The 16,113-nt window shown below is 35.1% G+C and overlaps 1 long non-coding RNA gene across 2 annotated transcripts; it reads left to right on the plus strand.

Moving 5' to 3' along the window:
• Positions 1-2,271: 2,271 nt before the first annotated feature.
• On the plus strand, positions 2,272-5,198 carry LOC116650452 (uncharacterized). 2 transcript variants are annotated; one of them, XR_004303430.2, is made up of 3 exons: positions 2,272-2,782; positions 2,855-3,068; positions 3,127-5,198. It is a non-coding gene; the product is annotated as an uncharacterized lncRNA (long non-coding RNA). The 2 variants fall into 2 exon arrangements; XR_004303429.2 differs by having other exon boundaries at positions 2,437-2,798; positions 3,127-5,197.
• Positions 5,199-16,113: the final 10,915 nt, after the last annotated feature.

The raw sequence follows: 16,113 nt of genomic DNA on the forward strand, positions 1-16,113 counted from the left end.
GTATGAACGCGAGGATCTCAGAACCTATAAGAGCTAGAGACTTGAAATTTTTTTTTTGCTCCTAGTTCCCGCGCAGAGTTTATTTCCGATAATCGATAACTTACTTCGTTTCCAAGCAATCGATAAAAATCGATATCGATATCCTATTTTTTTTTTTTGGCAATTTTGGTAAATAATAAGAGCTAGAGTCACCAAACTTGACATATAGCTTTTAAAAAAAATATACATATGCATTTGATGTTGAAGGAAGAGGGTTCAGGGTATCCCCTAGTCGGGAGCTCCCTACTAGAAACTCTTACTTGTTAAAAATAATTTGTGTGACGCATTTTCATCAATCAGATATGTATAAACATACTTTTAAGAGCAGCATATAAAACAATCATACATAATATACAAACTAATTATATTGCCTAACAAGTAAGAGGTTCTAGGTTCTAGTAGGGAGCTCCCGACTAGGGGATACCCTGAACCCTCTTCTTCCAACATCAAATGCATTTTGGAGTTTGGTGACTCTAGCTCTTATTACTTACCAAAATTGCCCAAAAAACAGGATTTCAATATCGATCAATTTTTATCGATTGCTTGGAAACGGGGTAAGTTATCGATTATCGGAAACAATCTCGATCTGCGCAGGCACTAGGAGCACCTACATAAAAAATTTCAAGTCTCCAGCTCTTGTAGGTTCTGAGATCCTTGCGTTCATACATACGGACAGACGGACGGACGGACAGACGGACAGATAGACAGACGGACCTGGCTAGATCGACTCGTCTATTGATGCTGATCAAGAATATATATACTTTATGGGGTCGGAGATGCCTTCTTCTGCCTGTTACATACATTTGGATTTTGCACAAATACAATATACCCTTATACCCATGTTTAATGGGTTCAGGGTATAAAAATATAAGTGCTCAAATCAATTAAACAAAGGCTACTAAACGAAAATACTACCTAGCTACAATTTAATACTCCAACATCGTAAGCCTTCATCAGTCTGCGATATCGTCACGTTTAATCGCAGAGCTGACAGTGTGCAATTAGCTGATAAGTAGTGAAATAAACTGATTCACATTAATTTGTATTTTTTTTAATTTTTTAACATTCGCTTGATCGTTAGGGAATTTAAACAACGCATTTGAAATATTTATTAGCTGATTAGCTATAAAAGTTTCTAATAAAATGTCAAGTTTAGTTGTAAATAGTATCGTCTACTTAGATATATTAACATAGTTGAGGTAGACAAGCAACACATATGTACAAGTTACGTTGGCTTTACCCAGCGTTGGTACGATGTTAACAACATTGAACAAAAACAACTCTCATGCCCCAAACCTGATACTCGTAGCCCGAAAAAAGCCTTGAAAAGTTATCAATGATTTGACATAAAACTTGAGCGACTGAATTGCACACTTTTATTTATTTCCAATAGATTAAGTGTATGATTAAAAAACTAACCTCGGTTACATAAACTGATGTTTCGCAAAAATAAAATTAGTAAATATAGTTTAGAAAGAGGATCTAGTCTGTACTTTCCGACTAGGGGGTACCTTGGGCCTCTTTTTTATCAACTTCAAATGCAGGTCGCAAATATACTCAGGAAACCAAGCGAACTGCCACAACCTTTAGTCGACAGCCACATCAACAATTTATTTTATAGCGCAATTGCATTTGCAACTTTTAAAGTGTGTATGCATTTGACTGTATGTACGCTAATGTTTACAGAAATGCTGTAATTTTCGGTAGTTGTCACAAACACTTCGATTGTCAATATAACCACACAATTTCTTGATTAAATGATGTGTTTCTCAATCGATCTTGGTGAAATTTCCAGCAGTTAATCTTTGTCTGCGTAAGAATTATATTCATAAAAAGACAACATTAATATTTTGGCTTAAATTTGCGGTAGTTTGATTTGATTTACATGAGGTGGAGGCAGGAGGTGGGCATCTGTAAATGAAAAATTGTGGATTTGTATATACTATTCAAGAAGCTACATGTCAAATTTGGGATCTTAGAAATTAACTAAAAAACAGGCATTTATAAGAGACAAACATCTTACTACGCGGAGTCTAGGGAGACTTACGTTAGGAATTTCAATTCTCTTGCTCTTATAGGTTTTACGATCGAGAACATAAGTATTTTATAGGGTTGGAGGTGCTTCAATCTGTGAGTTCAGGGTATAAACATTGAAAATAATCTTAATTGACTTTATTAACAGGGGCGGTTCATACAACCATTTTGCTGATAGAATTTTCAAATTTGCTGAAATATGTATTCATTAAGTTCTTAAGTATGGATTTAAAATTAAGTTTCACCAAGTTGAAGAAAACTTAAAACTGCTCATATAATTTTTGAATCGCATCTCCACCGAGGATAATACAAGTTTCAAACGATTTTTCGTAAAGATGATTGGATATGAATTTGACGCGAAAGGACCTACCAACAACTGTGAAACACCCTTCAAATGAATGAATTCAAAATCGAACAATGATTTTTTAAAATCAGTTTGACAAAAAAGTTGTTATAGCAATTTTATAAGATGAAGAGAAAATTCGTTGTAAAATCTATTGTAATCTTTGCACAATACACGTGCACGTTGTTAGAAAAAAAAGGCGACGGACTTAAGTAATAACAGACATGTACGCTTAGTATTAAGTAAAGCCTGTTGGAAGGTCCAAGCAAATGCTGCGTTAGTGGTCTTTCTCGGACGTTGTACTGCTTTTAACTGAATTTGTACGCATTACGTAACTGCCCTTAGACATGCTGTTGAATAATCTAGGTGTTGTTTGCTGGGCGTAAATAAAAACTGTCGTTATTAAGAACAGACTCTAACTTGTTTCTCATGTTCTAGATGTTCTGATTGTCGAAAGCACGGTGTGGCTAACTCCCTTGGCTGCAGTACTACGTAAGTAGACTGTGGTGCGCATATGCACGATTCGGAAGGCTTCAATCATACTTTTGAAGATATTGGATATGAATTGGCGTTGTGTCACATTGACCTCGGTTACTCCAAACTGGTAGAAGACTTTGCTTATTAAAAAGTTCACTACGCTCTTTTACCCTGGGTACTTCCCCAAGAAGTCTATGCAAAGATTATATAACAGTCAATATTTCTTTTTCCAGATCGACTGGCATGGCGAAGTTCGGCGTCTGCTTTCCTTACACTTCCCGAAATGTCGTATTCAATTTCATACTCAACTTGCCAAGCCGAGCCAGTAAAACTGACGGAGCAAGTTCCCGTCTACGAGAGCCTTCGTCATCAGACCGGTTGTCAAAGAATTTGGCACCCACAACTTTAACACTGTGCCCTGTAACTCATCTTCTTGGTGACCAAACCATATGTGCCTAAAAAGCAGATCTTTCTCAACCTCCAAATTGGTCCTTGCCGTTCTCCTTTTTCGACATTTGCGTGAGGCCGCGTTCGCGAAACCTCACATAACAAGGGGCGGAATTTTAGGGCTTACGTGGCACTGGGATTCCCTTAATCGCTATAACTCGGCCGGTGTTCATACGAAGCAGGCCCCCATCAATATTAAAGCCGAGGTGCTGCAAAGCATTAAAATAGATTTTGAATTTGTGCAGTCCGATGGAGAAATTTGCTTCCCTTAAGTAGGTTAAATTAGGTCGGAAATCTGAGGAAATAACAAGCAGGTCGTCCTGATTAGCACCTAAGTAACACCTACCATAAAAATAAGCTCCTCGAAATCCAAAACAGCTGGGCCAGCTTCTCTTAACATCCTGTTCCTAGCAGAATCACGCTCGCTTCTTTGTTTAAGACCTCTTTAGATATGCGTACCCATGAGTGAGATTGTATACCCTTATATTCATTTTTTATGGGTTCAGTGTATAATAAGAAGAAACTTGAAAGCTATTAATTATTGAAATATCTTACATTTACTATGAAAGATTTAAGGGCGCTTTCAAGTGAGCGGCAGGGAATATACTATTCTAGAGTAAACATATCGCTTTTGGCGACTCTAGCTCCTATTATTTACCTGATCCAAAATCCGGGATTTCGATATAGATTCTTATGGAAATGGATTCTTGGAAATGGAGTAAGTTAAAGATTATCGAAAACAAACTGCTCATGGACTAGGAGGACCTACAGCTAACATTTCAACTGTGTAGCTCTTATAGTTTCTGATTGCCTCTGTAAGCTGGTTTATGAAATGTCACATTTTTAAATTCCACATATTGGTGTTCCACAAGTACCGCTTCTTTAAATAAACAGCTGATCGAGTTGCTTTAATTTACATAAAAATGTTACATTTTCAGAAATGTGTTAAGTGGACAGAGGCTATAAGATCCTTGCTTTCATAAATACGGACGGACGGACAGACGGACATGGCTAGATCGACTAGGCTGTTGATGCTGATCAAGAATATACATACTTCCTTCTACCTGTTGCATACATCTGCACAAATACATTTTAACCTTTTTACCCTTTTTCAATGGGTTCAGTGTATAATGAGAAACAGAAATTAATTTGTTTGAAATTGTAGTAATTACAAGGTATTAAATCTTCTGGCCTTCTTCCATTATTTTACAACGATTTTGGGCTATTTTAAGACTTTTTTGGTGGTATTAACAAGTGGTCTGCCTTATCTAAGTGCTCTCGTGACGCTTATTACGTAACAGGTAAACTGCTTTAATCAAAACAGCACAAATACTTACATGTGTTGTACTTATAGAGATATTTATTCAAAGCAATAGGAGGAAATACCCAGCTCATATTCGTATAATAATAGTAATTTAAACTGTAAGTGACATTGAATATTTTAATAATTTCTACCAGCCTTATGTTAGATCATAACAAGTAGTAAAAATTCTTACATATATGTTTTGATAAATTCGGAAAGCCCGCACCGCTTCGAATTTTTTTCTTCAAAAATATTATAAGTAGAAACACTTCAAAACACACTGAGTTTCTACATAAAGGGGTCGCGACTCAGACAAAGTCATTGTACCAACAGGTAAAATGTTGGTGCTCAATTGGCGAACCTTGAACTTGTTAACGCAAAAAATGCAAGGTCATGCAATCAAAACTTATTGTCAACAGTCAAAAAATTATTTTCTTGAAATAATCTAAAATTGCCTCTAACTAACACATTGCTGTTTGCAAAAAACGTTCCGTTTGCCTGATTTTTTGTTTATTTGTTTTAAAAAACTTTTATAAAAATGTCTACAATTTTAGATCAGCGTTTTTGTATATTTTGAAAATAATATAATATAATAAATAATATATAATATAATTAAAAAGTTTCAACTAAGCCCGCAACAATCAAAAGATTACAGTTCTTTAATATGCTAAGGAAGCGCACTTGCCTCTTTATACCCTGAACCAAAGACAATATAAACAATATATAGAAGTGTTTTTTACCTGAACCCATGTATTTGTTCTAAATGTATGTGTATGTATGTATGTAACAGGCAGAAGGAAGCATCTCCGACCCTGAAAGTATATATATTCTTGATCAGCATCAATAGCAGAGTCGATCTAGCCATATCCGTCTGTCTGTCCGTCCTTTCGTATGCAAGAATCTTAGAACCTATATGAGCTAGAGACAAATTTAAGATGTAGGTCCTCCTACTGCCAGCGCAGAGTTTATTTCGCATAATCGATATCTTACTCCGTTTCCAAGCAATCGATATAAGTCGATACCGACATCCTGTTTTTTGAGTAAATTGGGTAAATTATAAGAGCTAGAGTCACCAAACATGATATGTTGATTCCAGAATATTATATATATGTCAAGTATCTTTCATTTTATACCTATCGCCGCTTCCCCGCTACCACCCCAGAGCTATAATTCAAGTTAAGAACCCAAATTTTATTGCCAACCAATGTAAGCCACAATTTAAATGTAATTGACTTTTTCAGAATACACAATTATACTATGGTACACTAAGATATACTGTAGAACATTTCATAAGGATCGGTTAGGAAAAAACTAAAGTTATGTGCAACTGCGCAACCGGATGAGGCAGGAGCTTTAAGAATTTCTGTACACATATACACACATTAATGCCTGACCGCTTCGCATTCTATCGCATGCTAACGCGATGGTAATTGGGACTTCCTCTGTAATGCTATTGAAGTTCCTTTTTTATCACGAGTAATTGTCTGTTGGTTTGGCTGTTGAGTAGAGGCATGGCTAGTGGTGCGGTCTGTTGCGAGTTCGAGCCCTACCGGGGAAAGTGTTTTTTTTGCTGACTTGGCTGTTGAATAGAGTCGACAGCCAGGCAAGACAACTTTTTTTTTAAATTTATTTGGTGTTATAATAAGAGGGTTCAGGGTATTCCCTAGTAGGGAGCTCCCGACTGGAACCTCTTACCTATTTATACTTCGGCCCATTAAAAATGGCTGTCTAATCATTAAGATCGATGTGTTGATAGTTACGGACACACAGACTGACGGACAAACAGACCAAATACAAATATGATTTTTCAATATTATCATAGTTTGCAAAAACACACACCCCATTTGTTAACTTTTTTCAGGGTATAACTCTTTTAGAAGGTTTATAATTATAGGCTTGAAAGCAGACATACTATCCTGAAATTTCTTCTACCAACACCAAGCGCGTCTCGTTTGCACGGGAAAAAATTAGACAAAAATGACAGATCCCACAGCCGTAGTCGAACTCGCAGCTGCTGCCTGCAACCAACCAAACTACTTACCATCGCTTAATACCAGACAGCCTATTCTCCTGTGCTTACTGTTGCAGTCAAGTAGACTGTCAATATAACCCCACATTTTCTTAAATAACTTCTGTTTCTTAACCTATTTTATAAAAAACTCGCATATTCGCAAAAAGACAACATCACTAAAATTTAGACTCAATCTGGTTATTCCAGTTAATTTATTTATTCGACTTTGGGCGAGCTTTTTAAGTTTAGGGGATATGCTCATAAGCAGCATTTCAATATCGATTGGTTTGTAACGGGTTGTTATATATTCTTAGAAACAGACTCAAATCGTACTTCCCTTTTAGTAGGATCTACGTTTAAAATATCAATATGCTTTCTTCTTTGCACAAAGCCGCTATACCCTCTTCACATATTTTCGACGGTTTTAGGGCAGATAAAGCTAAGCCGATCTAGCAATGAATGCGCACATCAAAATAAATTGAAGAACGGAAATTTTTTTGACCAGCATAAGCTTAAATGTACATCCTTTTACGCGTAATAAAAACGAGAAAGAAGGGCTATCTTCGGCACGCCAAAGATCTAATACCCTTGCAGACCCAACCTTTTCATAATGCCCACAGTGCTTTGCCCCTATCTAAGAAGTACCGGGAAAATGGTAAATGCCGAGTTTAGTCAAGATATCTTGAAAAACAAAATGTTTTTTCATACAAAATCTTAATTTTCAACAGATCATTCCTATGGCAGCTATATGATATAGCGGTCCGATATTAATAGGATTTTGCACATATATGAGGAGTAAAGTAAAACTAGTAAATGCCGAGTTTGGTCAAGATATCTTGAAAAACAAAATGTTCTTTCATACAAAAACTTAATTTTCGACCGATCGTTCCCATGGCAGCTATATGATATAGTGGTTCGATCTTAATAGGATTTTGCATATATATGAGGAGCATAGTAAAACTAATAAATGCCGAGTTTGGTCAAGATATCTTGATAAACAAAATGTTTTTTCATACAAAAACTTAATTTTCGACCGATCGTTCCTATGGCAGCTATTTGATATAGTGATCCAGCTGGTTTTCACATATGTGCTGCGTGCAACAGAAAGGAGTTCTGCAAAGTTTCATTAAGATAGCTTTAAAACTGAGGGACTAGTTCGCATAGAAACAGACAGACGGACATGGCTATATCGACTCGGCTGTTGATGCTGATAAAGAATATATTTACTTTATGGGGTCGGAGATGTCTCCTTCTATGCGTTACACATTTCACGACAAAATTATACCCCCTGCAAGGGTATAAAAATTATGCATATTTCGGACGACAAGTGAATGGGAAAGCTAACGAGAACATTGTTGCATACGCGTTGCTATGGTGTTTTAGCCACACATCAGGCGTTCGCAAAGACTAATGACTGGTGGCGCAAACTTATTCTTATGCATGGCGAGCAGATTGTCAATGATAGTCCGTAGAAATATTTTGGAGCTTAGCTTTTCTTCCATCTCTGATATATAAATCATTAATATAGTGGACACGCTGAACATTGCAGGTCTTGTGGTTGTATCGTAGATTTTCTATGCAAGGCCCTTACAAGTATAATGAACTATAACAGAGCCATCAAATTCTGGATATTTTAAAATGGGATGTTAACTTATGACTGATTAAAGATTCTCAAAAGCATCAACTTACTGTGACTCCCTTTGATTAATTGCTGAGCGTTTTTGTAAGTATCGTATGGTTGGATAGGCTATTTTGGAAAATTCTTTAAAATATTTCCTACGAAAGTGAAGTTATTTTTAAATGCTTTCAGTTTTGGAAAGAAGAATTTATTGTAAAGTAAATAGCGCACTGGACACGACCGTGAGAAATAAGAACAGCTTAGTTTAGAAGGAACCACGAAACTGAATTATTATTCGTTTCGTATACATCGTACACTGCCGCTCAGTTGAATAGCGCCAATTAATTTTTCAAAGTAAAAATATGATATCTCAATAAAAAATTACTTTCAAGTTTCTTTTTCATCTTTTTTTTTTATTTTAATTAAATATTTACCAAATAACTGAAGATAACAACAATATTTTACTGAAAAAATATTTTTAAAAAATACTGCTTAAATATTCGAAATTCATGTCACCACATCACACACAGTTGTCGAAAAAATGTAATTATAGTTGCATATTTGATACTTACTGACTCAGCTAAGTAAGTTTGATACAATATAAAAAATTTCAAACCTCTTTATAATTAATAATGAGTAGAGCCCACACGATTCAGGATATCTTTGTATATTGTGTTTGATAAAGAATCATACAAACGCTTGATATAATCAAGCGATATACTTGTCCAGGTCTATTGGATTACCTCAGATTTTGTAGAATATTGTTTCCTGTATTCGGGAAAATGCTTTTCCTCGGGAAAATGCTTTTCTAAAACGATTTTATATGGCTCTGCGTTCATTTTGGTAGTCAAAAATTAGAGTTGGCGCGTCCCATAATATAAAATTGGGCCCCAAACCATTCCGCCGCCCACTCGACTTTGCAATCAGTCATTTGATGCTCTTCCTCCCTTAAATCGTGAAAGTAATAGTTATAAACATCCGGGCAAATAATTTTTTTTTCTCGTCGGAAAATACAACTCGGTGCCACTCCCGCTGCATGGTCATATTGGCTCGGCAAAACAATCGCTGCTCCTTTCTCAAAGCGTTCAGTGGTGGTTTCTTTTTTAGTTTTTGACGTTTTACGTGTCCTGCGTTTGAAACAACCCGCTTAATGTAGATACCCTGGCAATAACATCCGATTATTGCTTTATTTTAGCAGCAGAGTCATGCTAGTTCTATGCACACATCAAATAAACTTTAAATAACCGATGAAACTACGCAGGATTTTCGTCGTTTCATTTTATTTCCACAGCCATGTGGACTTGGTACAAAATTGCTTGTGGCAATTTCGACTTATTTTATTATTTATTATTTTTTTTGGCCATTTCGTGAATAGAAAGGCCGCAGTCCTTGAAAGCTTTTATTTTGCCTCTTTCCTCCCATTTTCGATGAATTTTAATAATATCAATCCAAACAAACTAGTAGCAGTATTAGAAACAAAATGCAAAGAAATGACTAACTGCATTAATCTGCTGTATACGCATTTTCAAATTTCAAGAAAGGGGGCGCTGTTCAAGTGAGCGGCAGTGTACATACATATATATGTATATGTACATAGTATGTACTTACTTCTTTTATTGAAGTTATTTGCTGATCTATGTACATACCCATTGAAAGTGGTCAAAGAAGGTAAGGTATGTATGTATGTACATATGTAATATAGAAATATATACAGTGTACCAATAATGTCTTCGTACAGCGACTTAAATATACTTTGGTAACGAAAATAACGTACTTGCAGAAGAGTAACAAAAAAGTATAAATGCAGTTTTCTTGATCTATTACTTAACTTTTTTTACAACAAAAATATATTCAATAATTTTAATAATATAAAAGTTATAAGTAAAAAACAAAAGAGAGGCACGTTTTTGGCTCCAATAAAGTAAAGTAACAGGCAGACCCAATAAAGTACATTTATATGTACATATATTTCTGTCTGTTTCTAGTCTTTCAGTTTTGTAGCTATTGTCATGAAAAGTTGATTCTTGTTTGAAAAAACATTTTTGTTATTCAAGATATCATTATCAAACTGAGTTTAGTTTTACTATTCTCCTGATATCTCTTTACATAACTGTTTGTCCTGACTGACTGATTGGCGATCAACGCACAGCCCAAGACGTAAGGGCTAGGAGGTTACTGTAGTTACCTTATGTGATGTAGGTGCACGTTAAGACGGGGTTTCGAGAAATTCCACCCGCATGTGTGGAAAAATCGCGAAAACGGTATGTGTGCAACTTTTTTGTTTGTTCAAATTCATTTGAGTGATGTGTCGCACTTTTTGGAAAATCCATCGCTTCTTGGTGAAAATGGGGATCAAAAAGTTTGTGGGTGACGTTTCGGTCTATTTAAAAATTCATTAGAGAAGTGTTTTTCAGTTTTTGGCTGAATCCAAACTTCTTCGGTAGAAATGCAATGCAAAGATGGGTTATGTTTTAAGTCTTATCCAATTTGCTTCAAACTTATTTTCAAAGCTCTACATAAAAACTTCATAAATACGCGTTTCAGCGATTTGGTTAATTTCACCCGCAATAGTGGTAAATTGGAGGAAAACGTTTGCAAATATATTTGCATTTGAGGCGTGTTTCACATTTTTCGCAAAATCCAAAATTCTTTGGTGGTATGTGCAATTCGAAAATTTTTTTGATGAAGTTTTCATTTTTTCAATTTGTTTTAAACTCTGCATAAGAATTTTATGAAAACGTGTTTAAGCAATTTAAGAATTTTATTTTGCCTGATATTTTGGCTTTGTTGATTGTTTATTATGCTCAAACCCCTGGTGTTGTCTGTCTTTATGTTCGTTGGTTTGTCCTGAGAATTGTTGGCTATTATTGTTGTATGAATAATGCCGTTTTTCCTAATTAATAACCAATTTTGGTTGGCATTTTCGAAATCACCCCTATAAAGTTAGCTGCTTTAGTTCTAATGTTCGTCAATGTTATATGTATTATTATTTGATAAGGTCGTAGCTCCTATAACTTGATTCATTGCGGCTTTGAATCCATGAAGTGTGCCATCTTATCCAATAAGTACGGGGTTCCCTCTTTGATGCATTTAACTTTTTTCTTTTTATCCTGCCATTTGCCCAAATATCATTCTGCTTGATTCTGTCAGACTTAACAGACTTAACTTAAAATAAGAAATACCAAAATTTTGTTACATTTGCATCGGGGACAGGCAAGCAACAGGCACACAAGCGCATAAATGCTTCTATTCATACACAAAATATGCAAGTATGCGTGAATAGCGAGTCCAAAATATTTTAAATGCACACATGGCAAGGCTTGGGTACCCTTACCAACGATAGCGAGCTAAAATGCAAGAATTTCGCATCGACGTGGCAAACCCTTTCTCTATTTCATATTAGCCGTGCCTTCAAAAGGGTAGAAATGCCTCAGCATTTGGAAAAATTGAATTTGTGCGCAGTTTTGCTCGTCGGACAAATACACACACACACACACATTGAAACGATCCCTAAACATAGAGAGAGCATTGAGAGCTGAGAGTAAGTGCGAGCGAGATAAAAGTTAACATCGTTGCCGTTCTATCGCACAAATCATATGGAAGAGAGTGCGCCAAGCACTTTCCTGTAGAGTAAGCGGTTCCAAAATACATCTAATGTATATCTTACTCCCTTACTCGCGAGTTTGGACCAGATGCCTCCGATAGTTTTAGTGACAACGCTGTTTGTATGGGATGTCCAGTCTATATGTTGTTTGGTTAGTGCTATTACATAGCCTTGTGCGTCTTGCACAACAACCTCGGTTAAAAATTCCTTGCTGTTTTTGAGTTTTAGAAAATGGAAGTTTAATTTGCTGTGGACCCTGATTAACATATTTATTGCGCAGTTTTTATACGCTGAACCCATTGAAAGTGGGTAAACTGGGTGTTATGTATTTGTGGAAATGTATGTAATAGGGAGAAGGAAGCATCTCCGACCCCATAAAGTATATGTATATATTCTTGATCAGCATCAATAGCCGAGTCGATCTAGCTATGTCCGTCTACCTGTCTGTCCGTATTTTCGTATGTATGAACGCAAGGATATCAGAATATAAGAGATAGAGAATTTTAGCTGTATTTTGTATCAGCAACAACAGCAACAACAACTTAACTAAGTTGTTACATTGATTTCTCACATAAAAGTAGATAAATGAAGGCCAAATATAATTAAAGTCAAAATACTTTTGTCAAGCTAAACTCAGGTTACGAATGAGAAGAAAGACCATATTATGAAAATGCAGAATGCAACTAAAAATATATTTTTTTTCAATTCAATAAGCCAAGACAACGGTTGCAGGGTACAATTATCAAAATATAACGGTAAACTTTGAACAAAATTTTTTGAAAATATTTACATATGTCGACATGATTATGTATATTTGAAACATACATTGGTTATTTCAATATCACTACATACATACGAAATACAATGTAAAGCCTGACTGATTCACGTACCCATATCGAATGGAGTGTGTTTTGAAACAAAATCAGTAACGCAAATCTCAAGTTTTATGGCAACTGAACAGGTCAAATAAGAAATTTACTTTGTACAGAAGTAGCAACTTCCCATGGTATCATAGGTCACGACACAATGAAACAGTTGAAGGTAATTACAAATACCGATACCATTCAAATACAAACAATATAAAAACAAAATACACAGTTTACTTTTTATAAATGTGAAGTTTTTGCGGTTTGGCTGCCAGTTAAATAATAAAAATCAATTCAAGAAATTATATAAGGTCAGTTTAAAAGATATTGATTTTCTACCGAACCAACCTAAGTACACATCAAGCATATGTGAATACAAATTTGTATTAGATAATCGTAAACGCGGAAAACTAACAACATTAGTTTTTTTTGGCAGAAAAACCCACTGCAGGGAATAACCATACCTACAAATATGCTTCGATGTGGGTATAAACATATATACATATATGTATATATATGTATACATACATATATATACGTATGCAAACATAATTGCCTGCTCGTCCCTCAAAGAGCCGAAGCTAAGAGTACATTCCAATTTTAGCTTTTTTGCTCTTGAAGCTCTAAGAGTGCTACTGATTCTATTTTCGTTCTTAATTTTGTAAAAATCAAGCTCCATAGTAGTATTTGTTGAATGGCGTTATATTGTCTTTTCTAATAAACACGAAAATGAAAATTATTCCAAGTAATTGGCTTGAATCGGCAGTGCCTGACTAGAAAATACCCTGAACAGTCTTCTACCACCGATTGAAGATCGCGCTACGAGCTCGTTTGCCAAAAAGTATTAAAAAGTAAATTTTATTCTAGTCGGGAGCTTCCGACTAGGGAATACCTGAACCCTCTTATTCCAACACTAAATGCAGTTTGCGCTAAGCGCTCGCCTGAAGTAAAAAAGATAAATTTAAAAAAAAAGAGAAAGAAAGGCTATCTTCGGCACGCCGAAGGTCTAATATCCTTGCAGACCCAACCTTTTCATAATGCTTATACTACTTTGCCCGTATCTAAGAAGCACAGGGAAATTGGTTGATGCCGAGCTTGGACAAGATATCCTGTTTAGCAAAAAAGGGTTTTAATCAAAAACCTAGTTTTCGACCGATCGTTCCTATGTCAGCTATATGATATAGTAGTCCGATGTAAATAAGATTTTGCAAAAACGAAGGGAGCATAGTAAAATCTTTAAATTCCGTGTTTAATCAAAATATCTTGAATAAAAAAAAATTTTTCCTCACAACAACTTTATTTTCGACCGTTCCTATAGCTGCTATATGATATAATGGTCCGATCTTAACAGGATTTTGCATACATATGAGAAGTACAGTAAAACTAATAAATGCCGCGTTTGGTCAACATATCTGAAAAACCAAATGTTTTTTCAAACAAAAACTTAATTTTCGACTGATCGTTCCTCTGGCAGCTATATTATATAGGATTTTGCCTATATATGAGGAGTGTAGTAAAACTTATGATATAGTGGTCCGATCCATCTAGTTTTGACATATGTGCTGCGTGCAACAGAAAAAAGGACTTCTGCAAAGTTCAATAAAGATAGCTTTAAAACTGAGGGACTAGTTCGTATGGAAATAGATATGGCTCGATCGACTCGGCTGTTGATACTGATTAAGAATATATATACTTTATGGGATATATATAAGTGCCCCTGGCAGGGTTCGAACTCGCAACTGGCTGTGATACTTTACTCAATTTACTCAACAGACAAACCAACAAAAAAAAAATAATAATTGTTTCCAAGGTAGGGCTCGAAGTTGCGACATACCGCAACACTTGCTATGCTTTTACTCAACAGTCACACCAATAATTAAGTATTATTGAGAAAAAAACGAACTAAAAAAGCATTACAGAAAATAGTCTCAATTACCATGCTGTTGGAATGCGAAGCAGCCATATGAACATGAATGTGTGTGTGTTCATGTATACACAAATTCTTGATGTTTTCGCTAGATGTGCTATTTAATTGCGCAGTTACATGTAACTTTTCTTTTCTCTTAACCGATCTTAATGGAAATTTCTATGGTATATCTTATTGTACCATAGAATATTTGTGTAGTAAAAGTAAAAAGTTCGCAATATAAGTTGGGTTATTAACTTGATTTATAGCTGTGGGGTGTTATCAGGGAGGTGGCGATAGGTATAAAATGAAAGATACTTGATATATATATAATATTCTAGAAGCAACATATCATGTTTGGTGACTCTAACTCTTAATATTTACCAAAATTGCTATAAAGAAACAGGATGTCGATATCGATTTGTATCGATTGCCTGGAAGCGGAGTAAGTTATCGATTATCGGAAACAAACTCGATCTGCGCAGGCACTATAAGGACCTACGGCTATTGATGCTGATCAAGAATATATATATTTTGTATGGGGTCGAAGATGCTTCCTTCTGCCTGTTACAAACATTTGGATTTCGCACAAATACAATATACCCTTATACCCATTTTTAATGGGTTCAGGGTATAAAAACGAAATAAGATATCAGTATATATACACAGAACAGACAATTGCAAATGCAATCCTGTAATAGAATTCAATAAAGACGCGCATGAATGTGTGGGTAGTGAAGGATCTGGAATAGCTATTAAATATTTGATTTGTGTGTACCATTCGAAAAACTCTGTCAAATTTTGAGACTAATTTTATAACCTTAGAACACAAACTTATGCTGTGCGGGCTTCAGAAGGACCTGCCGTCATTATTTCAAGTCTCTAATTAATAGGTTTTAAGATCGACTCGTTCATGCATACGGACGGATATACGGATATGACTAACTCTACTCGGCTATTGATGCTGATAAAATTTGTATCGCAACCGATCTAAGTGAGCTTTAAGTATTAAGTATTTTAAATGTCTTTTCAGATTTCTTATATATTTATCAAAAGTTTTTAAATATTTAAGCACGAATAAATATTATTTAATGTACATATGTGTATTTGTTGTCCTTTTATTTGCCTAGTTTTTCTTTTAATAATATCTCCATCATCCTCTTCTTTTCGATATACATACATATGTAAAATAATTCCATTTCATCCGAGTTCTTTTTATATTTATTTATTTATTATTTATTATACATATGTATGTTACACAGCTATAAATCAAATAAATATGTGTGTATGTATGTAAATCAGTTGGCACTACCTAGAAATTACAATAACAATTTTTATTTTAAGAATATTAGGATATTCTAGAGCACAATTAAATATTCTGTATAAAGTATCATCAAGGTAGGTTAAGAAACACAGATGTTATTAAACAAACCAATTATATTGGCAGGCCACGTGCTTGCGACAA

The sequence above is a fragment of the Drosophila virilis genome, chromosome 3 (genome assembly GCF_030788295.1).
Source record: "Drosophila virilis strain 15010-1051.87 chromosome 3, Dvir_AGI_RSII-ME, whole genome shotgun sequence".
Classification (NCBI taxonomy): domain Eukaryota; kingdom Metazoa; phylum Arthropoda; class Insecta; order Diptera; family Drosophilidae; genus Drosophila; species Drosophila virilis.